Below are 24619 nucleotides of genomic sequence, written 5' to 3' on the forward strand. Positions count from 1 at the left end.
CGTCACCGGGCTGTACGTGTGTTGAACGCGGAGGTGCCGTCCGTTTGGCACTAGGATCTCCGGTGATTTGGATCACGACGAGTACGACTCCTTCAACCCCGTTCTCTTGAACGCTTCCGCTTAGCGATCTACAAGGGTATGTAGATGCACTCTCTTTCCCCTCGTTGCTAGTTTCTCCATAGATAGATCTTGGTGACACGTAGGAAAATTTTGAATTTCTGCTACGTTCCCCAACAGTGGCATCATGAGCTAGGTCTATTGCGTAGATTCTTTGCACGAGTAGAACACAAAGTAGTTGTGGGCGTTGATGTTGTTCAATATGCTTACCGTTACTAGTCCAATCTTGTTTCGACGGTATTGTGGGATGAAGCAGCCCGGACCGACCTTACACATATTCTTACGTGAGACAGGTTCCACCGACTGACATGCACTTGGTGCATAAGGTGGCTAGCGGGTGCCAGTCTCTCCCACTTTAGTCGGAACGGATTCGATGAAAAGGGTCCTTATGAAGGGTAAATAGCAATTGGCATATCACGTTGTGGTTTTGCGTAGGTAAGAAACGTTCTTGCTAGAAACCCATAGCAGCCACGTAAAACATGCAAACAACAATTAGAGGACGTCTAACTTGTTTTTGCAGGGTATGCTTTGTGATGTGATATGGCCAAGAAGAATGTGATGAATGATATGTGATGTATGAGATTGATCATGTTCTTGTAATAGGATTCACGACTTGCATGTCGATGAGTATGACAACCGGCAGGAGCCATAGGAGTTGTCCTAAATTTATTGTATGACCTGCGTGTCATTGAACAACGCCATGTAATTACTTTACTTTATTGCTAACCGGTAGCCATAGTAGTAGAAGTAATAGTTGGCGAGACAACTTCATGAAGACACGATGATGGAGATCATGATGATGGAGATCATGGTGTCATGCCGGTGACGATGATGATCATGGAGCCCCGAAGATGGAGATCAATGGAGCTATATGATATTGGCCATATCATGTCACTACTATATAATTGCATGTGATGTTTATTATGTTTATGCATCTTATTTGCTTAGAACGACGGTAGTAAATAAGATGATCCCTCTTTAAAATTTCAAGAAAGTGTTCCCCCTAACTGTGCATCGTTGCTAAAGTTCGTCGCTTCTAAGTTCCACGTGATGATCGGGTGTGATGGATTCTTACGTTCACATACAACGGGTGTAAGACAGATTTACACACGCGAAACACTTAGGGTTAACTTGACGAGCCTAGCATGTACAGACATGGCCTCGGAACACAGAGACCGAAAGGTCGAGCATGAGTCGTATAGTAGATACGATCAACATGAAGATGTTCACCGATGATGACTAGTCCGTCTCACGTGATGATCGGACACGGCCTAGTTGACTCGGATCATGTAATCACTTAGATGACCAGAGGGATGTCTATCTGAGTGGGAGTTCATAAGATGAACTTAATTATCCTGAACATAGTCAAAAGACCTTTTGCAAATTATGTCGTTAGCTCGCGCTTTAGTTCCACTGTTTAGATATGTTCCTAGAGAAAATATAGTTGAAAGTTGAAAGTAGCGATTATGCAGACAGTTGAAAGCTTATGTCCTCAATGCACCGCTCAATGTGCTGAACCCCAAACGTCGTTTGTGGATGTTGCGAACATCGGACATACACATCTTGATAACTACGTGATAGTTCAGTTAAACGGTTTAGAGTTGAGGCACGAAAGACGTTTTCGAAATGTCGCGGAACATATGAGATGTTTCGAGGGCTGAAATTAGGATTTCAGGCTCGTGCCCACGTCAAGAGGTATGAGACCTCCGACGATTTTCTTAGCCCGCAAACTAAGGGAGAAAAGCTCAATCGTTGAGCTTGTGCTCAGATTGTCTGAGTACAACAATCACTTGAATCGAGTGGGAGTTAATCTTCCAGATGAGATAGTGATGTTTCTCAAAAGTCATTGCCACCAAACTGCTAGAGCTTTGTGATGAACTATAACATATCAGGGATAGATATGATGATCCTTGAGGTATTCACAATGTTTGACACCGCGAAAGTAGAAATCAAGAAGGAGCATCAGTTGTTGATGGTTGGTGAAACCACTAGTTTCAAGAAGGGCAAGGGCAAGAAGGGATACTTCATGAAACGGCAAATCAGCTGCTGCTCTAGTGAAGAAACCCAAGGTTGAACCCATACTCGAGACTAAGTGCTTCTGTTATAAGGGGAACAGTCACTGGAGCAGAATTACCCTAGATACTTGGTAGATGAGAAGGCTGGCAAGGTCGATAGAAGTATATTGGATATACATTATGTTAATGTGTACTTTACTAGTACTCCTAGTAGCACCAGGGTATTAGATACCGGTTCGGTTGCTAAGTGTTAGTAACTCGAAATAAAAGCTACGGAATAAACGGAGACTAGCTAAAGGTGAGCTGACGATATGCGTTGGAAGTGTTTCCAAGTTTGATGTGATCAAACATCGCACGCTCCCTCTACCATCAAGATTAGTATTAAACCTGAATAATTGTCATTTGGTGTTTGCGTTGAGCATAGACATGATTGGATTATGTCTATTGCAATACGGTTATTCATTTAAGGAGAATAATGGTTACTCTATTTTATTTGAATAATACCTTCAGTGGTCTTGCACCTAATAGGAATGGTTTATTGAATCTCGATCATAGTGATACACATTTTCATGCCAAAAGATAGTAATGATAGTACCACCTACTTGTGGCACTGCCACTTAAGTCATATCGGTATAAAACGCATGAAGAAGCTCCATGTTGATGGATCTTTGGACTCACTCGTTTTTGAAAAGTTTGAGACATGTGAACCATGTCTATTGGTGTATATGCATGAAGAAACTCCATGCAGATGGATCGTTTGGACTCACTTGATTTTGAATCACTTGAGATATGCAAATCATACCACATGGGCAAGATGACTGAAAAGCCTCGGTTTCAGTAAGATGGAACAAGATAGCAACTTGTTGGAAGTAACGCATTTTGATGTATGCAGTCCAATAAGTGCTGAGGCATGCAGTGAATATCGTTATGTTCTTACTTCACAGATGATTCGAGTAGATCTTGAGAATATTTACTTGATGAAACACAAGTTTGAATTATTGAATGGTTCAAGTAATTTCAGAGTGAAGTTGAAGATCGTGACAAGAGGATAAAATGTCTATGATAAGATCATAGAGATGAATATCTGAGTTACGAGTTTTGGCACACAATTAAGACATTGTGGAAATTGTTTCGCAATTAATACCGCCTGGAACACCATAGTGTGATGGTGTGTCCGAACATCATAGTTGCACCCTATTGGATATGGTGCGTACCATGATGTCTCTTATCGAATTACCACTATTGTTCATGGGTTAGGCATTAGAGACAACCACATTCACTTTAAATAGGGCACCACGTAATTCCGTTGAGATGACACCGTATGAATTATGGTTTAGAGAAACCTAAGTTGTCGTTTCTTAAAGGTTTGGGGCTGCGATGCTTATGTGAAAAAGTTTCAGGATTGATAAGCTCGAACCCAAAGCGGATAAAATGCATCTTCATAGGACACCCAAAACAGTTGGGTATACCTCCTAATTCAGATCCGAAAGCAATATGGATTGTTTCTTGAATCGGGTCCTTTCTCGAGGAAAGGTTTCTCTCAAAAAGTTGAGTGGGAGGATGGTGGAGACTTGATGAGGTTATTGAACCATCACTTCAACTAGTGTGTATCAGGGCACAGGAAGTTGTTCCTGTGGCACCTACACCAATTGAAGTGGAAACTTATGATAGTGATCATGAAGTTTTGAATCAAGTCACTACCGAACCTCGTAGGACGACAAGGACGCGTACTGCTTCAGAGTGGTACGGTGATCCTGTCTTAAAGGTCATGTTGCTAGACAACAATGAACCTACGAGCTATGGAGAAGCGATGGTGGGCCCAAATTCCGACAAATGGTTAGGAGCCATGAAATCCGAGATAGGATCCATGTATCAGAACAAAGCATGGACTTTGGTGGACTTGCCCGATGATCGGCAAGCCATTGAGATAAATGGATCTTTAAGAAGAAGACGGACGTGGACGGTAATGTCACCGTCTGTGAAGCTCGACTTGTGGCGAAGAGTTTTTCACAAGTTCAAGGAGTTGACTACGATGAGATTTTCTCATTCGTAGCGATGCTTAAAGTCCGTCGGAATCACGTTAGCACAAGCTGCATTTATGAAATCTGGCAGATGGATGTCAAAACGAGTTTCCTTACCAGTTTTCGTAAGGAAAGGTTGTATGTAATACAATCAAAAAGGTTTGTCGATCCTAAGGATGCTAAAAGGTATGCTAGCTCTAGCGATCCTTCCATGGACTGGAGTAAGCATCTCGGAGTTGGAATGTGCACTTTGATAAGATGATCAAAGATTTTGGGTTTATACAAAGTTTATGAGAAACTTGTATTTCCAAAGAAGTGAGTGGGAGCACTATAGAATTTCTGATGAGTATATATTGACATGTTGTTGATCAGAAATGATGTAGAATTTCTAGAAAGCATATAGGGTTGTTTGAAAAGTGTTTTTCAAGGGAAAACCTGGATTAAGCTACTTGAACATTGAGCATCAAGATCTATGAGGATGGATCAAAACGCTTAATGGTACTTTCAAATGAGCACATACCTTGACATGATCTTGAAGGTGTTCAAGATGGATCAGTCAAAGAAGGAGTTCTTGCCTGAGTTGTAAGGTATGAAGTTAAGACTTAAAGCTCGACCACGGCAGAATAGAGAGAAAGGACGAAGGTCATCCCCTATGCTTAAGACATAGGCTCTACAGTATGCTATGCTGTGTACCGCACCTGAAGTGTGCCTTGCCATGAGTCAGTCAAGGGGTACAAGAGTGATCCAAGAATGGATCATAGTACAGCGGTCAAAATTATCCTTAGTAACTAGTGGACTAAGGAATTTTCTCGGTTATGGAGGTGATAAAGAGTTCGACGTAAAGAGTTACGACGATGCAAGCTTAGCACCTATCCGGATAGCTTGGAGTAGAGATACCAGATACGTATAATGGAGCAACAATTTAGAATAGCTCCAAGTAGAACAGTTATTTGGAATAGCTCCAAATAGAGCGTGGTAGCTGCATCTAGGAGATGACATAAAGATTTGTAAAGCACACACGGATCAGAAAGGTTCAGACCCGTTGACTAAAACCTCTCTTGCAAGCAAAACATGATCAAACCCCAGAACTCATTGAGTCTTAATCACATGATGATGTGAACTAGTTTAATGACACTAGTAAACTCTTTGGACGTTGGTCACATGGTGATGTGACCTGTCAGTGTTAATCACATGGTGATGTGAACTAGATTATTGACTCTAGTGCAAGTGGGAGACTGTTGGAAATATGCCCTAGAGGCAATAATAAAAGTGTTATTATTATATTTCTTTGTTCATGATAATAGTCTTTTATTCATGCTATAACTGTATTGTCCGGAAATCGTAATACACGTGTGAATACATAGACCACAATATGTTCCTAGTGAGCCTCTAGTTGACTAGCTCGTTGTGATCAACAGATAGTCATGGTTTCCTGGCTATGGACATTGGATGTCGTTGATAACGGGATCACATCATTAGGAGAATGATGTGATGGACAAGACCCAATCCTAAGCCTAGCACAAAGATCGTGTAGTTCGTAAGCTAAAGCTTTTCTAATGTCAAGTATCTTTTCCTTAGACCATGAGATTGTGCAACTCCCGGATACCGTAGGAATGCTTTGGGTGTACCAAACGTCACAACGTAACTGGGTGGCTATAAAGGTGCATTACAGGTATCTTCGAAAGTGTCTGTTGGGTTGGCACGAATCGAGACTGGGATTTGTCACTCCGTGTAAACGGAGAGGTATCTCTGGGCCCACTCGGTAGGACATCATCATAATGTGCACAATGTGACCAAAGGGTTGATCACGGGATGATGTGTTACGGAACGAGTAAAGAGACTTGCCGGTAACGAGATTGAACAAGGTATCGGTATACCGACGATCGAATCTCGGGCAAGTATAATACCGCTAGACAAAGGGAATTGTATACGGGATCGATTGAGTCCTTGACATCGTGGTTCATCCGATGAGATCATCGTGGAACATGTGGGAGCCAACATGGGTATCCAGATCCCGCTGTTGGTTATTGACCGGAGAACGTCTCGGTCATGTCTGCATGTCTCCCGAACCCGTAGGGTCTACACACTTAAGGTTCGGTGACGCTAGGGTTATAAAGGAAGCTTGTATGTGATTACCGAATTTGTTCGGAGTCCTGGATGAGATCCCGGACGTCACGAGGAGTTCCGGAATGGTCCGGAGGTAAAGATTTATATATGGGAAGTCCTGTTTTGGTTACCGGAAAAGTTTCGGGCGATATCGGTAATGTACCGGGACCACCGGGAGGGTCCCGGGGGTCCACCAAGTGGGGCCACCTGCCCCAGAAGGCTGCGTGGGCCAAGTGTGGGAGGGGACCAGCCCCTAGGTGGGCTGGTGCACCCCCCACAAGGGACCCAAGGCGCAAGGGAGAGTGGGAGGGGGCAAACCCTAGGGCAGATGGGCCCTAAGGCCCACCCCAGGCGCGCCTCCCCTCTCTCCCCCTCTTGGCCGCCTCCCCAAGCCCCATCTAGGGCTGGCCGCACCCCTTGGGGGGGGGGGGGGAATCCCTAGATGGGGGCGCAGCCCTCTCCCTCCCCTATATATACTTGAGGTTTGGGGCTGCTATAGACATGAGAACTTCTCCTCTTAGTGCAGCCCTACCTCTCCTCCTCCTCCTCTCCCGTGGTGCTTGGCGAAGCCCTGCTGGATTGCCACGCTCCTCCACCACCACCACGCCGTTCTGCTGCTGCTGGATGGATTCTTCCTCAACCTCTCCCTCTCTCCTTGCTGGATCAAGGCGTGGGAGACGTCACCGGGCTGTACGTGTGTTGAACGCGGAGGTGCCGTCCGTTCGGCACTAGGATCTCCGGTGATTTGGATCATGACGAGTATGACTCCTTCAACCCCGTTCTCTTGAACGCTTCCGCTTAGCGATCTACAAGGGTATGTAGATGCACTCTCTTTCCCCTCGTTGCTAGTTTCTCCATAGATAGATCTTGGTGACACGTAGGAAAATTTTGAATTTCTGCTACGTTCCCCAACACCTGGGTCACCTGGGGACGTGGCCTCGCTGCTGCCTGGGCCGGCTGCCCCCGCAGCATTGCCGCCTGGGCTGGCCGATCCCGCGGCGCTGCCCCATGGGGCAGCAGCACCTGCGGCGCTGTAGCCTGGGCAGACAGCCTCGCCAAGTGTTGCATCGCCTGGGTCATCATCTTCCGGCTTGTCTTCGCCGACCACCCCAGGCGCGTCTTCTTCGCCGCTGATGGACAGTGGTTCCTCTGTGGTGCCTGCTCCACCGCCACCTCCGCCTGTCGTCCTGCGTCCTCATACTCGCAGCAAGAGTGGCATCTTCCAACCAAAGAAGCGCACTGATGGCACTGTTGCGTGTCTTGCGGCCTGTATGGCGCATACTGAGGCTGACCCTATGACTGAACCACGACATTTTCAGGCAGCACTTGGTATTCCACACTGGCGTGCTGCAATGGAGGAGGAGATTCATGCACTTCAATGAAACAACACTTGGCGCTTGGTTCCACATCCATCTGGTGTCAATGTCATTGACTCTAAATGGGTCTTCAAGGTGAAGAAACATGCTGATGGTTCCATTGAGAGATACAAGGCACGTCTGGTTGCCAAGGGTTTCAAACAACGGTATGGCATTGATTATGCAGACACATTCAGTCCTGTTATTAAACCAACCACTATTCGTGTTCTTCTTTCCTTGGCTGTTACTCGAGGATGGTCACTTCGACAACTTGACGTTCAAAATGCTTTCCTCCATGGAGTTCTGGAGGAAGAGGTTTATATGTGTCAGCCACCTGGTTTTGTTGATCCTGCTCAGCCACATCATTTGTGTCGTCTTGACAAAGCCCTATATGGACTGAAACAGGCCCCTCGTGCGTGGCATACACGTCTTGGCACTGCTCTTCGTGCTCATGGGTTTGTGCCTTCTGCAGCAGACACGTCTTTGTTTATCTTTCAGCGACCGGAGGTGACTATGTATATTCTGGTCTATGTTGATGACATCATCCTTGTTAGTTCGTCCGCTGCTGCTACGGATCGGCTTGTGTCCTCTCTTGGTGCTGACTTTGCTGTTAAGGATCTTGGCAGACTGCCTTATTTTCTGGGTCTGGAAGTTCATCCTTCTGATGGTGGTTTGAACCTTACTCAGAAGAAGTACTCCCAGGACCTCCTACGTCGTGCAGGTATGTTGCAGTGCAAGCCTGCTATGACTCCCATGTCTGTCAGAGACAAACTGACCGCTCTTGCTGGTGACTTGCTCTCTCCTGAGGATGCCACTGAGTACCGCAGCATTGTTGGTGGGTTGCAGTACTTGCTTATCACTCGACCAGACATATCGTTTGCAGTAAACCGAGTGTGCCAGTATCTTCATGCGCCGCGTGATTCTCACTGGTCAGCTGTTAAGCGCATCTTACGCTATGTTCGTCACACTGGTTCTTATGGTCTTCATCTTCAGTCGGCGCCTTCTGGACTGATCTCTGCATTTTCTGATGCCGACTGGGCTGGTAGTCCTGATGACAGGCGATCCACGGAGGGACATGCTGTGTTCTTTGGACCTAACTTGATCGCCTGGCAAGCTACGGTATCTCGGAGTAGTACCGAAGCTGAGTACAAGGCGGTTGCTAATGCCACAACTGAGATCATGTGGGTGCAGTCGTTGCTTCGGGAGTTGAAGGTCTCTCCCACTCAGCCACCTGTCCTTTGGTGTGATAACATCGGTGCTACATATCTTTCATCCAATCCAGTGTTTCATGCCCGAACGAAGCACATTGAAGTTGACTATCACTTTGTGAGGGAACGTGTTGCTCAGAAGCTTCTTCAGATCAAGTTTGTTCCTTCTAAGGATCAGCTTGCTGACATTTTCACTAAACCCTTGCCCTTGCCTTCTTTTGAAGGATGTTGACGCAATCTTAACATTCTGAGTGTTTTAGGACATAGTTAAGATTGAGGGAGGGTGTTAGACTAAGTATATAGTAGATATACATGTTGTAACATAACCGGTATTTGTACGGTTACCTCTTATAAATATATGACAGCCGTGCCCACCAAAGGCATCGAGCATTGTTCCAAACCCTAGTTTGTCTAACAAGCAGCGCCTGATCTTCGTTGGTAAGCAGCTCGAGGATGGTCGCACTCTGGCAGATTACAACATTCAGAAGGAGTCTACTCTCCACCTGGTGCTACGCCTTCGTGGTGGCAGTGAGTTCTTTGTGCTTTGGTAGTTTGATTTGCAAATCTGTCAGCTTCTCCATCGTCTCTTGTTATGCCAGAGTTCATTATGTCGTGTTTTCACTCAAACTCTGCAATCCTGCCTTTTAGCAGTTTGTTATGAAATATGTGAACCTGAACCTTCTTATTTCTTGATAAGCTGAATTGTCATACCCAGGTTCTATGACCCTTTCTCCTCATCATAGATGTTCAGTTCGTAACACAGTCGAATATAGATGGGTCGCCCCGGTTCCAATCAATCGAATATGAACAAGTGATGCACTAAAATTTCTTGTATTTATGTCATATGCGATGACTGTTGGTCAGAATCGATTATTTGTTTGAATGCTTGCTCTTGTTTTGACTCCAGTTGCATAGTATAGGAGTGAATATTACACATGCAGGCTGTAGTTTTCGGGGCTGCAGGCTTGGTGGCCTTCTCTCGTCTTCTCATTGGTTATGTGAAGTCTGTCATGTACTCATGTGTCTGAAACTCTTTATCTGCCATTTGTGAGAACATCTGTTGCTGCCTTTGAGCAGCTGCTTGGTCTATGTTATGATCTTGCTATTCCCCCTGAATCTTCTTATCCTCTAACTATCGTTGTTTTGTGCCGGTCCGTATGTCGTTTTCGCTCTCATAAATAATATTCAACAAATTGTGATTCATTTAGCAACTGATTTTTATCTTCCGTTCCCCGCAAAAAAAAATCTTCCGTTTTTACTCATTTTCATAATTCTTCTAATTTCTTTACTCGCCAATAAGAAAAATTAATCCAAAATCAATGCCTTAAGAATCATAATTTTGATTTAGTAAAGGGAAATGATGAAGAACGGGCGACCGCTCTCGGCGTGCGCCCGTCGCACGATGTACGAGATCGTGCACTCCCCACATATCCTTATCCTCTCGCAACGAATCCTTCTCCATCTAGCCCATGATGTTGTCATTGCAAGCGTTTTTCTCCTCCATCGAGTAAATTGCAAAAGACCATCATAATTGGGGATCGTAATTCACAAAACCGCCACCATCCTTCTACACCATGCGGGTAGTCGGGCGAGACGTGCTTTGGAGGAAGTTGGTGCTAGGGTTCGGCATGCCTAGATTTTGACCGAAGTCGTCTAACGGCATGTCACGGGCGCCGTCTCGCCTCGACCACGTGGCGCCTGACAACGGGCCCCACCGATTAGAAATCCACCCAAACGCCGTAAATCACTGCATCAACATTTTTTTGAAAACTGTCACCCCAATGTTGGCGTTTTTTTAAAAGAAACCAAATGGTGGCAGTTTTGTGAATTAAGGCCTCGAATTGCGGTGTTTTTTTGCAATTTACACTCGCCCATCTCTGTGGCACCTCACCAAAGTCACCATATCTTCCCTCAACACTTCGACCTGTTGGGTGTAGGGGCGGCGCTGCTGCAGCAGCCAACAACCGATAGCTGATGCATGCTGCTAGGGTGAGCCACCATGGGGCGGAGAAGAAGGCGACACCCTCTCCCTCTCAAATTCGCATGCTTATCGTCCCCCGCGCACCCTCATCTCCCGCACACAAACTGCAAAGGCTCCCGAGGTGCTACATGGACGGGTACCATGCGCTGCAACGGTGATGGTCGGGGGTGCTCAGAAGGTTGCGGCCGGGGAAGCTGCGAGACGCTAGCATGCTAGACTGTGACCGGCTACGACATGCATGTCGTGGAGCTGCAACCACGGGACCTTTAAATTTGTATGTGTATTTTTGGTTAATAAATTAGCTGCATGCATCATTCTAATTCAAAGGCCGTGGGCTTTTCTTCTTTTTTTTTAAAGAAAAAAAGAGAGCGGAGGCAGAGACCGGCACTTGCGAAGCTGGCATCGTTTTTTGCTGAAGGCATGGAAAGCCGGGGTCGCGAGTGTTGGCACAGATGAGAAGGCACGGTGTTGCCATCGGTGACGGTTGGCGCTGCCATGGCTGCAACGGGGGCAATAACTGTGAGTGTGACAGCGAGGTGTCTAGGAGGGGACGCACGCTGCACACGAGGGGTGGAGCCGCATGGTAACGAAAGCCAGTTTTTTTCCTGTGCGTACCATCACACACTTGAGGATAATGATCGAACGGCCCAAGTGAAAACAATCCTACGGTGCTGAGTTTGACCGATCTGACTTTGTGCCTGTCCCCCGGCGCCTTTTGTAGAATTTTGATTTCAGAAATCCTGTTCCCCTTACCATGAGGCAGGATAACTACCTGAGCAAAACGGGTAACAACCGTCCCAAGATTGAACTAATACATAAGATAGCATCGCTCGTTTGATTTAATTTCCACTTTACTCGTTGTATTGTTGTTGCAAAGGAGTAGTATTCAAAAGTTTAGAGCGTAGATTCACAACTCTAAACTAAAAAAAAGACATCTGCAGACTGATAATGCCGAGATTTGTAAGTGCTCAGAGAGAAACAAGACCCAACTAAATTACTGATGCCTCATATGTATGGTAATATGGAACGATATAATGTATTTTAGGCTATCTAGATGACGATGATGATCTACCGCGACTCGGCGGACGGCGGCGTGCTGCTGCTGGAGTCACCCTTGGATCCGCCGAAGAAGGGCTCGCCGAGCACGGAGCTGACCTTGTTCTTCATGCTCGCCCAGTGCTCCTTCGCCGGCGCCTCGAGCTGCCGGTACTGGTCTTTGGCCAGCTCCACCGTCCTCTTGAAGTACGACGACGCTGGCGCCTGCGCCGCCTCCTTCTCCGGCACCGTCGCTGCCGCTCCCTTGTTCTCCATCAGGTCCCGAAAACTGAGATCGGTTGATCGAAAACTTGCGTGCGTGAAGAAGTTGTCGCTGCCTGTGTTGCTATGGTGGCCAGGAGGTCGTGGGGTCGTGCCTACTTATATGGGGTCGGTCATGAGCCGCCGTCTGTCTTGAGAAGGAAGCCGGGGCCGTCGCAGCCTTGGAGTAGGAGGAAAGAAAGAAACAGAAACCGAGCCGAGGAAGAGAAAGAGAGCTTCCCGTTAACCTCTGGATGACTACTGCATAAGAATACAAATTGGCCACATGATGACACGAGGAACTACTACTTCGGTGATGTTAAAAAAAGGGAACTACTACTTCGGATCATGGAATTATGGAAGAAAAGAAGTAAAAACAAATTCTTGGGTCCGGATTGGAAGTAAACACCGACTCTTTTCTTCGATTTCCAAAGTGCAAACGGAGCGGGAACGGAAACTGTTCGTTCTCTCTGCTTCCCTCGTCCGTTTCTTCCTTGTCCCCTGTTGAGAGATAATTTGGCAATGCAGTATTCGCTGTATTCGCTGTATATATATATATATTATTTTTATATATATATATATTAATTATATATTATATTATATTATATATATATATATTATATTATATTATTTTTTTATTTTATATATATATATTATATATATAATAAATAAATATAAATATAAATATATTTATTTTATTTATTTATTTATTTTTATTATATTTATATTTATTTATTTTATATATAATAAAGAGAATTGGGTTTCTGTCGTCCGTCGTCGTGGCAGTTTTTCAAAAAGGCCCCTCGGTTTAAATGATATCAACCCGCACTCCCTGTTTTAGTAAATAAATAATAAAGCATCTAGACTGTTTCTGACCGCACCGGCAGTGTTGGAGGCCGCCGCGGCGAACGGGGTGCACAGGGTGGCGTAGCAGGGGCTCCCGGCGAGTGGGGAGCAGGAGGCGCAATGCATCCCAGCGCCGCACGACGACAGCGAGCCCGTGGCTCACCTGTCGCCCACCAGCGCGGACTCTGAGGCCATCCCGACGGAGAGAATCAGGATGAGGAGGATGCCCTGCAGCGAGCCATCCCGACGGCGAGGGCGGCCATCGTACGCTCGCTCGCTTGCTGTCCGCCGCCGGCAGTCCCCTCCGGCCTTGACGCGGACGGGAGGGAGAGACCCCTGATGTCGACGTCTCCATCACGCGGCGCGTCACACGCGGATCTCGTCGGAGAACCTGAGGGTGGCCGTCCAAGGGGAAGGAGTGGAAGAGGATGCCGGCATGCAAGCTGTGCGAGGTGCAGATCCAGCTGAAGGTCTGCCGCGACCGCACCGTGGCCGGGGCGTGCGCCGACGGCCTGCAAGCATAGAACGAGATGAGAGAGAGAGAGAGAGAGAGAGAGAGAGAGAGAGAGAGAGACGCGCGCGCGCACACACACAGGGGAGAGGGAGCGGAGGGGACGAGATCCGGTGGCGGCGCTCGCTCCGGTGGAACGGGGGGATGCCAGCGACTTTGCACATCTAGCGCTGCATATTTGTGGAAGCACGGGGATGAGAAAGAGGGATGGAGCTAGAGAAGGGAGCTGGATGCAGATGAATCTCGGTGGGTGGAGACGAATGGATAAGATAGCGGTGGAGGTACACACGTGACGACCTGATGGTGTTACGTGGCTTCTGCTTAGCCCCAACATTGTTTTTATAATATTTCTTGCGTTTAGGCCAATACTTAATAGTGCAAGAAAATTATTGAAATGAAATATAATCTCCAAATCAAACCTTTCAATTAAAAAAACTACATAATCAAAATCATTAGAATTCAAATCTTTTGATAATTTATAAAATACTTTATATGAATTATTAAACTCTCAAAGAGTATGCAAGGGCATCTCCAACACCGATCCTTAAAATGCCTGCAACCGTCCAGACAACATGGTGCGGCCGTGTTTCGCCAGCCAACACGGGCATGTGTCGATCTGCCGACCGGTCCGGACTTACTTTCTGCCGCAATCCTAAAACAAACTGGGGGATTTACGGGTGTCCGGACCACTGTCATGCTCGATTCTGTCTACCATGGCCCACCCGAAAAACCCACCCTTGCCCACGTCCCTTCCCACCCGAAGTGGCCAGCGTCGTTCCAGAGCATCGGTAATGCATTCATGCCGGCTCAGAGCGGAAGCGGCGCTGGTGGAGAGTGTTACCCATGCCGTTTTCCGGAGCACACGACTCCTCCACGTTCAAATGATAGATCGTCATTTCGCCTCCCTACATTAAAGATGCGTGGGTGCCGAGGAACCTACTCCGGCGCCACACGTATGTTCGTCTACGACCCGCCATTAACCCCCCTCGTCGCTTGCCCTGCCATTTGCTGACTATTTTAAACTCCAGCCCCAGTCATAACCGCATCCATCCTCCTCGTCGCACCACGCCCGACGTGGCCTCATCAAGCTCCAAAGCAATTTGGGGCAGCCTCTCATCCGAGTAGAAGAAGGAGATGCCGCCATTGATGTTGGCTGGCAGGCTGGCAGGCAGACGGAGACCGGCGCCGGCGGATGACGAGTCGATGGCACCCTCCTCGCCGGTCCATATCGACATCACCATGGGCTAGCCCGGTGCTCACTACATCGAAATGGTGTTGGCCAAGCGAAAGCCTTGTTCCGATAGGCGCAAGCCGACTAGTAGTACAACTTTTGCCTCCTCGACGAGCACCGGCACGTGGTGAAGCTACTCGCCACTGGAACGGCGATTTGCGTCGGACATGGACCAGGCAGAGGAGGAGGTGCTGATCGACTCCTATCGCAACGCCTGCGAAATCAGCCACGACCGCTAGCGGTACTGCTAGCGGTACTGTTAGCGTCAAGTAGAGATACAAGTGGCCTTCAAGGAGATCGACGAGGCGGACGACAAAGTCTACGACAAGAGAAAAGATGAGGAAGAAGTTGCCAGCTCCGCCACGCCAGCGCCTCGCCACCACGACCACGAACCTGACACGTCTAATGGCGCTGCGGGCAGCGAGGAAGAGTAGAGCATGGCAGTTCGCCGGCGCTCGGGCCCGAGGAAGGCCACCGCCCTTTTTGCTCTTGCTGAAATCAAGCTTGACGGGCTCAAAATCGTCGGCTGATTTGCGCTTGCAGATTGTGGAGGTGGAGGCTACAAAGGCGGAGCTAGAGTTTCAGTTCATGGGGCTTGTGGCCGGCCTAGAATGGCGAACGGAAGTTAGCGGTCATTTAGACTGGGTTTGGAGTACGATTTAGTTCAACTATGTCGAAATGTAATTAGTTTGTTCAAACTTTATGAAAATCAGCTGGTTTTATCTAAAAATTATTCAAGTATGAATGAATATCGTCCGGTTTGTTTAAATATCCATCAAATTTGTTCACTTCTGTTAAATTCCTTCCGAAGTACAACCATATGTGGACAGCTTTGGATGGTTGTCTCCTGCATCAGTGCCCATGGATGCCTCCCCCCCATGTGGACGGATGTGGTATCCATTTTGCGGGTCAACGTTGGAGATGCCCTAAAAATCACATTGAATATTTCCCCGCTAAAAGACTATTCCATGCATCACTACTCTTTAATTCGATAGAAGTGTGGAGCTTAAGTATGCGAAATGAAGGATGTTAGGGTGGCTTCTCACATGAACACTTCATGATCCAAATAAGGATAGTTCAAGCCGTGTCAACACACCTGCATATGCACCTTATAGAGATGAGGGTAACCTAATTTCAACATTTGTCATACTTGAATATAAGTGGAGCATAGTGACAATTTCGCCCGTTGCAACGCATGGGCATATGTACTAGTAATTACATATATGCCTCAATCTCAACTATACATAACTATGAGGTGAGCCACAATATACATAGGCAATTTCTTAGTCATCACGTTAGCAAACTGTTGCATCGTTGGAACGTGGAGAACCCGAACACGGCCAAGGGCAACCTGCTCACGCACAAAGTGAATATCGAGCTCAATATGCTTCGTACGTCGATAGTGCACCGGGTTGGCAGAGAGGTAGACCACCATGACGTTATTGCAGTAGATAAGAGTGGCCTTGTGAACATCACAAAGCAACTCCTGGAGCAGCTGACGGATCCAGGAGCATTCTGCCACGGCGTTAGCCACGACCCGAAACTCTGCCTCGCTGGAGCGAGAGACCGTGGGCTGTCGCTTCGATGACCAAGAGATCAATGAGGGCCCAAGGTAGACGCAATAGCCGGACGTAGAGCGCCGGGTGTCGGGGCAGCCTACCCAGTCGGCGTTCGAGTAGGCGACGAGGTCGGTGGAGGCGGAGGCCATCAGGGTGAGTCCCAAGGACATAGTGCCGCATATATGACGGAGAATACACTTCACCAAGGTCCAATGAGAGTCACGCGGGGAGTGCATGTGGAGGCACACCTACTGAACAGCGCACTGCAGGTCCGGTCGGGTCAGAGTCAGGTACTGTAAAGCATCAACAATGGAGTGATAAAACGCTGCATCAAACACGAGAGACCCCTCCAGAGCAAGGACCTTCGCCTTTGTGTCAACGGGGGTGGGCACCGGCTTGCAATTAAGCATACGAGCACTCTCCAGAAGCTCGGGGGCATACTTCTGTTGATGCAGAAAGAAGTCGTCAGCCCGACGGGCCACCTCGATACCGAGGAAGTAGTGCAGAGGCCCCAAGTACTTGAGGGCGAACTCATCATGAATACGAGCTGTGAGCCGCTGAAGGAGCTCGGGGACGGATGCCGCGAGGATGATGTCATCGATGTAGAGCAGTAAATATGCAGTGTCAGCTCTCTGATGATACGCAAAGAGTGAGGCATCAGAGCGAGTGGACCGAAATCCCAGAGACTGCAGAAAGGTTGCGATACGTTGGTACCAAGCCCGTGGCGCCTGCTTCAACCCGTAAAGATAACAGGAGAGCAACCACACGAAGTCTGGATGCTCGGCATTGACGGAAAAAGTGGGCTGCTCACAGAACACCTACTCGGCAAGATGACCGTGCAAGTAGGCCAACTGATGCACATGCCAGGCTCACGAGACCGCCAACTGAAGCACGGTACGGTTCGTGCCTTGTTTCACAACCGGAGGGAAGGTGTCGGTGAAGTCCATGCCCGCGCGCTGCCGAAATCCACGAACCACCCATCGAGCATTGTAGTGCTCGAGAGAACCATCCGGGAGGGTCTTGTGGCAGAACACCCACTTGCTAGTGATAACATTGGCACGAGGGAGTCGCGGAACAAGATGCCACGTGAGGTTGCGCTGTAGGGCGTCGAAATCCTCCTGCATTGCTGCAAGCCAGTGGAGATCCCGAAGGGCAGCACGAGCGGTGATGGGGATGGGTGACGGCGTCGATGTCGAGGCAGTGCACACATACTCGTTGGAGGAGTAGCGCGTGCTTGGCCGATGAACACGAGCCCGAGCGCGGGTCGTCACACCAAGAGCCGGCCCGATAGGGGTGGCTGGACATGCGACAATGACCGGGCTTGCAGCGGGGGGCCGAGGCGGCAGCCGGTTCCTGATGACCCACAAGTGTAGGGGATCTATCGTAGTCCTTTCGATAAGTAAGAGTGTCGAACCCAACAAGGAGCAGAAGGAAATGACAAACAGTTTTCAGTAAGGTATTCTCTGCAAGCACTGAAATTATCGGTAACAGATAGTTTTGTGATAAGGTAATTTGTAACGGGTAACAAGCAATGAAAGTAAATAAGGTGCAGCAAGATGCCCAATCCTTTTTGTAGCAAAGGACAAGCCTGGACAAGTTCTTATATAGAGAAAAGCGCTCCCGCGGACACATGGGAATTATGGGTATGGAGTTTTAATCGGACACAGAGAAAGATAGGGGCTTATAGTGTTGCCTCCCAACCTTTTACCTCAAGGGTAATGTCAACAGTAATAGTTCATGCTAACTTACATCCAATTGGATATATATATCAGGATCTTTCCAACACAAGGCGCTTTCCAAAGGATAAAATATAAAAGGAAAGGTGAAGATCACCATGACTCTTGCATAATGTATAAGATAAAAAATAAAAGATAGGCCCTTCGCAAAGGAAAGCAGAGGTTGTCATGTGCTTTTATGGTTGGATGCACGAAATTTTAATGCAAAAGAACGTCACTTTATATTGCCACTTGTGATAGAGACCTTTATTATGCAGTCTGTCGCTTTTATTACTTCCATATCACAAGATCGTATAAAGCTTATTTTCTCCATACTAATAAGTCATACATATTTAGAGAGAAATTTTTATTGCATACAACATGACAACTTACTTGAAGGATCTTACTCAATCCATAGGTAGATATGGTGGACTCTCATGGCAAAACTGGTTTAAGGGAGTTTCGGAAGCACAAGTAATTTCTACTTGGTGCAAGGAATTTGGCTAGCATGAGAGGGAAAGGAAATCTCAACATGTTGGATGATCCATGAATATATACTTTATTTCGGATATAAGAAAACATAACCCATTACATTGTCTTCCTTGTCCAACATTAACTCTTTAGCATGTCATACTTTAATGAGTGCTCACAATCTTAAAAGATGTCCAAGATAGTATATTTGTATGTGAGAACCTCTCTTTATTTATTACTTCCTATTAATTGCAACAATGACCAAAACTATGTTTGCCAACTCTCAACAACTTTTATTCATCATACTCTTTACATGTGAAGTCATTACTCTCCATAAGATCAATATGATCTCTTTATTTCTTTTTATTATTTCTTTTTATTTTTATTCCCTCAAGATCATAGCAGAAAAGCAAAGCCCATGACTCAACACTAATCTTTATTATATATAGCTCACGGACTCGATTACATAGAGGGATCATAAGGCAAAACTCAAAACTAAATCACACCAAAACTTTATTCTACTAGATCAAGATATTTCTAAAATGATCGAACTAAGTAAAATGGTAAAGATAGGAGTGTGATGGTGATACGATACCGGGGCACCTCCCCCAAGCTTGGCAGTTGCCAAGGGGAGTGCCGATACCCATGTGATTATGTCTCCTTTGCTGGTGAAGAGGGTGGAGTTGTTGATGATGCAGGCTTGTCATCCATCTTCCAAGGCATAGGCCCCCCATCATCGAAAGATGACCGAGTCTCTGGGATCCTCAAATCTGCAGCCAAACTCATCCTCTTGAATCTATATTCATACTCACAGTTTTGGTTTTGCAGGTCTTAGATTTGGGCTTGGTGGTGCTCGATTTTCTCATGAAGCTTGAAGATGGTCTCCTCAATGTTCTTGGTGTCCAGCTTGTGGTTGTTGGTGAACTCCACGATCATCATGTGGTTGGAGTTGATTCCACGTTCCACCATCCCTTGGCACTTGAAAACTTGTTGCTCCATCGCTTTGAGTTTTGTCTCCATGCTTTCGGTCCTCCTTGGTCCCTCCACATCGTGGATGTGCAACACCCCCGCACGCATCTCAATGGTTTGAGGGTGTCGCAGCACCTTCGCGAGATAGGGGTTGATGACCTTCTCGAAAAACTTGTCCTTGGAGGCGCTTGAAGACGTCATGGTGATCTAGATCTGTCAGAAAAATAGCTCGAAACAATGACATATGATATTTGCGTGATACGGTGGTCAAAACCTTCAGGAGGTTATATAATGAATTTTTACCGACCAAAAGAAATATCGTGCAAGAAAACGGAGTCCAGAGAGCACACGAGCTGCCCACGAGGCAGGGGGCGCGCCCAGGGGGGTAGGGCGCGCCCTCCACCCTCGTGGACGCCTCGTGTCCTTCCCGGACTACTTCTTATTTTCCTATTTTCTTAAAAGTTCCTAAACGGAGAAAAATTGCTGTTAGAATTGTTTTGGAGTGGGTTTACTTACCGTACCACGTACCTATTCCTTTTCGGAGTCTGGAACGTTTTGGATAGTGTCCCTTATGTATTCCTCTGGGGTGACAGTTTCAATAATATTAGTTTCAACATTTATTGGATTACCTGAGATATAATGTTTGATTCTTTGACTGTTCACCACCTCCGGATTTGTGCCTTCAAAGTTGTTGATTTTTATGGCACCGGAACGATATACTTCCTCGATAACGTAGGGTCCTTCCCATTTAGAGAGAAGTTTTCCTACAAAAAATCTTAAACGAGAGTTGAAAAGCAACACATAATGACCTACATTAAACTCACGCTTTTGTATCCTTTTGTCATGCCATCTTTTAACTTTTTCCTTAAACACTTTGGCATTTTCATAGGCTTGAGTTCTCCATTCATCAAGTGAGCTAATGTCAAATAACCTCTTCTCACCGGCTAGTTTGAAATCATAATTGAGCTCTTTAATAGCCCAATATGCCATATGTTCTAGTTCAGGAGGTAAATGACATGCTTTTCCATAAACCATTTTATATGGATACATACCCATAGGATTTTTATATGCAGTTCTGTAAGCCCACAATGCATCATCAACTTTCTTGGACCAATTCTTTCTAGATCTATTAACAGTCTTTTGCAAAATTAATTTAAGCTCTCTGTTACTCAGCTCTACTTGGCCACTAGACTGCGGGTGATAAGGAAATGCAATTCTATGATAAACATCGTAGGAAAAATAACTTATTTAAGCATCTTAATAGAGGTGTTATGATCAACACTACTAGTTGGGATAGCTTCTACCCACTTAGTAACGTAGTCAACAGCAAATAAAATATGTGATTACTTATAGCAAGACTTCTCCCATGTCCTCAGGAACAAACGTAACTACTCACAAAGCATATTCATGTTCACAATCAGAGGGGTATTAATATGCATTAAGGATCTGAACAGATGATCTTCCACCAAATAAACCAACTAGCATCAACTACAAGGAGTAATCAACACTACTAGCAACCCACAGGTACCAATCTGAGATTTTGGTACAAAGATTGGATACAAGAGATGAACTAGGGTTTGAGAGGAGATGGTGCTGGTGAAGATGTTGATGAAGATTGACCCCCTCCCAATGAGAGGATCGTTGGTGATGACGATGGTGATGATTTCCCCCTCCCGGAGGGAAGTTTCCCCTGCAGAACAGCTCCGCCGGAGCCCTAGATTGGTTCCGCCAAGGTTCCGCTTCGTGGCGGCGGAGTTTCGTCCCATAAGCTTGCTTATGATTTTTTCAGGGTAAAAGACTTCATATAGCAGAAGATGACCACCGGAGGGCTGTCTGGGGGCCCACGAGGCAGGGGGCGCGCCTAAGGAGGCGCCCCCACCCTCGTGGGCAGGGTGTGGACCCGTCGATGTTGATTCTTTCGCCTATATTTTTTATTAATTCCAAAAATGACTTTCGTGGAGTTTCAGGACTTTTGGAGCTGTGCAGAATAGGTCTCTAATATTTGCTCCTTTTCCAGCCCAGAATCTTAGCTGCCGGCATTCTCCCTCTTCATGTAAACCTTGTAAAATAAGAGAGAATAGGCATAAGTATTGTGATATATCATGTAACAACAGCCCATAATGAAATAAATATCAATATGAAAGCATGATGCAAAATGGACGTAGCAGTTCCACGGGGGAGGAGGGTGTCGAGACCGCCGCCGGAGAAGAGGTGCCATTTGGGGTGCCGGCCGTGGTGCAGGGGTGAGAGGCCCGGTCGGACTCAACCACAGAAGAGGGAGTTAGGGACCCAGGGGCTCGATTCGACTCGACCTCGGGGGAGGGAGTTGGGAGCCCGGGCAACGACAGAAGGCGTCGGGCAGGTGGGACCACTGGGGGTCGCCGCCGCGCATCACTCCAAGTAGGGGGCGTGGGGGTCGGTGCCGAAGGAGTCGAAGCCGGTGAGACCTGAAAAAAATGGAACACCATCTCGACAAAATACATGTGCCTCGAGGTGTACACACGATGAGTGACAGGATCATAGCACTAGTAGCCTTTGGTGTTAGACGGATAGCCAAGGAAGACGCATGGGACGGAACGTGGTGCGAGTTTATGTGGAGTGGTGGATGCGGTGCTAGGATAACAAAGACACCCAAAGATGCAAAGACCGTCATAGGATGGCGGTGTACCGAAGAGAAGGTGGTGTGGGGTGTAGTTCCACCGAGGACGACACAGACGGATGTTAAGTAGAAGAGTGGTAGTGGCGAGAGCGTCAGGCCAAAACTGAGCGGGCACGAGTGAAAGAGTAACGTGCGAACATAGTCATTAAGAGTGCGGAGAATGCGCTCGGCTCGGCCGTTCTGTTGTGACGTGTATGGGCAAGTCAGACAGAAGATGGTGCCATGAGAGGTGAGAAGGGTGCGGAGAGCAACGTTGTCAAACTCTTTTCCGTTATCGGTTTGGAGTGCAAGAATGGGGCGACCGAACTATATGGTGACATAGGAATAAAAAGACGTGAGTGTGGCTACAACATCGGATTTACGATGAAGAGGAAAAGTCCACACATAATGAGAATAATCATCTAAAATCACCAAGTATTATAGATAGCCCGTGTCACTTGCAATGGGAGACGTCCAAACATCACTATGAAGTAACTGAAATGGAAAAGTGGAAATAGTGCCAGACACACTAAATTAAAGATGAATGTTCTTTCCCAAACGACAAGCCTCACAAGTATGCTCATCGAGATTATTACATGAGAAATAAAAACCGGCGGCGGCGGCTGGCCCCCTAATGACCCACAAGTATAGGGGATCTATCATAGTTTTTTTGATAAGTAAGAGTGTCGAACCCAACAAGGAGCAGAAGGAAATGACAAGTGGTTTATAGTAAGGTATTCTCTGCAAGCACTGAAATTCTAGGTAACGGGTGATACGTCTCCGTCGTATCTATAATTTTTGATTGTTCCATGCCAATATTCTTCAACTTTCATATATTTTTGGCAGCATTTTATATTATTTTTGGGACTAACATATTGATCCAGTGCCCAGTGCCAGTTCCTGTCTGTTGCATGTTTTATGTTTCGCAGAAACCCCATATCAAACGGAGTCCAAACGGGATAAAAACGGACGGAGAATTATTTTGGAATATTTGGGATTTTCCAGAGGAAGAATCAACGTGAAACGGTGCCTGAGGTGGCCACGAGACAGGGGGGCGCGCCCTTCCCCCTGGGCGCGCCTGGCACCCTCGTGGGCCACCCGTAAGGAGGTTGACGCCCTTCTTCTGCCGCAAGAAAGATAATTTTATGAGAAAAATCTGGGCGAAAGATTCACCCCAATCGGAGTTACGGATCTTTGAATATAAAAGAAACGGTAAAGGGGCAGAATCTGAGAACGCAGAAACAGAGAGATAGATCCAATCTCGGAGGGGCTCTCGCCCATCCCACGTCATGGGAGCCAAGGACCAGGGGGGAAAGCCTTCTCCCATCTAGGGAGGAGGTCAAGGAAGAAGAAGAAGAAGGGGGCCCCTCTCCCCCTTGCTTTCGGTGGCGCCGGAATGCTGCTGGGGGCCATCATCATCACCGCGATCTTCACCAACACCTCCGCCATCTTCAGCAACATCTCCATCACCTTCCCCCTTCTATCTACAGCGGTCCACTCTCCCGCAACCTGCCGTACCCTCTACTTAAACATGGTGCTTTATGCTTCATATTATTATCCAATGATGTGTTGCCATCCTATGGTGTCTGAGTAGATTTTCATTGTCCTATCGGTGATTGATGAATTACTATGATTGGTTTGAGTTGCATGTTTTATTATTGTTGTTGTCCTATGGTGCTCTCTGTGTCGCGCAAGCGTGAGGGATCCCCGCTGTAGGGTTTGCAATATGTTCATGATTTGCTTATGGTGGGTGGCGTGAGTGACAAAAGCACATACCCGAGTAAGTAGGTTGTTTGCGTATGGGATAAAGGGGACTTGATACTTTAATGCTATGGTTGGGTTTTACCTTAATGATCTTTAGTAGTTGCGGATGCTTGCTAGAGTTCCAATCATAAGTGCATATGATCCAAGAATAGAAAGTATGTTAGCTTATGCCTCTCCCTCAAATAGAATTGCAATAGTGATTACCGGTCTAGTAACGTAGTCAATTGCTTAGGGACAATTTCACAACTCCTACCACCACTTTTCCACAGTCGCTATATTTACTTTATTGCTTCTTTATCTAAGCAGCCCCTAGTTTATATTTACGTGTTCTTTACTATCTTGCAAACCTATCCTATCACACCTACAAAGTACTTCTAGTTTCATACTTGTTCTAGGTAAAGCGAACACTAAGCATGCATAGAGTTGTATCAGTGGCAGATAAGGCTTCAGAGAGTATTTGTTCTACCTTTAGCTCCTCGTTGGGTTTGACACTCTTACTTATCGAAAGAGGCTACAATTATCCCGTATACTTGCGGATCATCAAGACCTTTTTCTGGCGCCATTGCCGGGGAGTCATAGCGTGGGGTGAATATTCTCGTGTGTGCTGGTTTGCTTTATCACTAAGTAATTTTTATTTGCTGTTCTTAGTTGTTTTCTATCTTTAGTTATGGGTAGGAAACGCGAAATACCAAAAAAATTAGTTGTACCTACTGCACCAATGGTTGAAGAACCACTCAAAATCTATCACACTACTAAAGCTTTTTACTTGGATCATCTTTGATCCCTATGTGCTCGTGCTGAAACCCCAACTAGCTT

At 46.7% G+C, this 24619-nt stretch overlaps 1 long non-coding RNA gene and 1 pseudogene across 1 annotated transcript; one reads left to right on the top strand and one right to left on the bottom strand.

Annotated features, from left to right (window-relative positions):
- Nucleotides 1–9373, top strand: part of LOC123158316 (polyubiquitin 4-like) — a 50807-nt pseudogene extending 41434 nt beyond the window's left edge.
- Nucleotides 9374–12784: 3411 nt separating this feature from the next.
- On the bottom strand, nt 12785–13744 carry LOC123161617 (uncharacterized). The gene is made up of 2 exons (XR_006480759.1): nt 13539–13744; nt 12785–13457 (listed from the first exon to the last, which is right to left on the bottom strand). It is a non-coding gene; the product is annotated as an uncharacterized lncRNA (long non-coding RNA).
- Nucleotides 13745–24619: the final 10875 nt, after the last annotated feature.

This window comes from Triticum aestivum, chromosome 7B (assembly GCF_018294505.1).
Source record: "Triticum aestivum cultivar Chinese Spring chromosome 7B, IWGSC CS RefSeq v2.1, whole genome shotgun sequence".
Lineage (NCBI taxonomy): Eukaryota > Viridiplantae > Streptophyta > Magnoliopsida > Poales > Poaceae > Triticum > Triticum aestivum.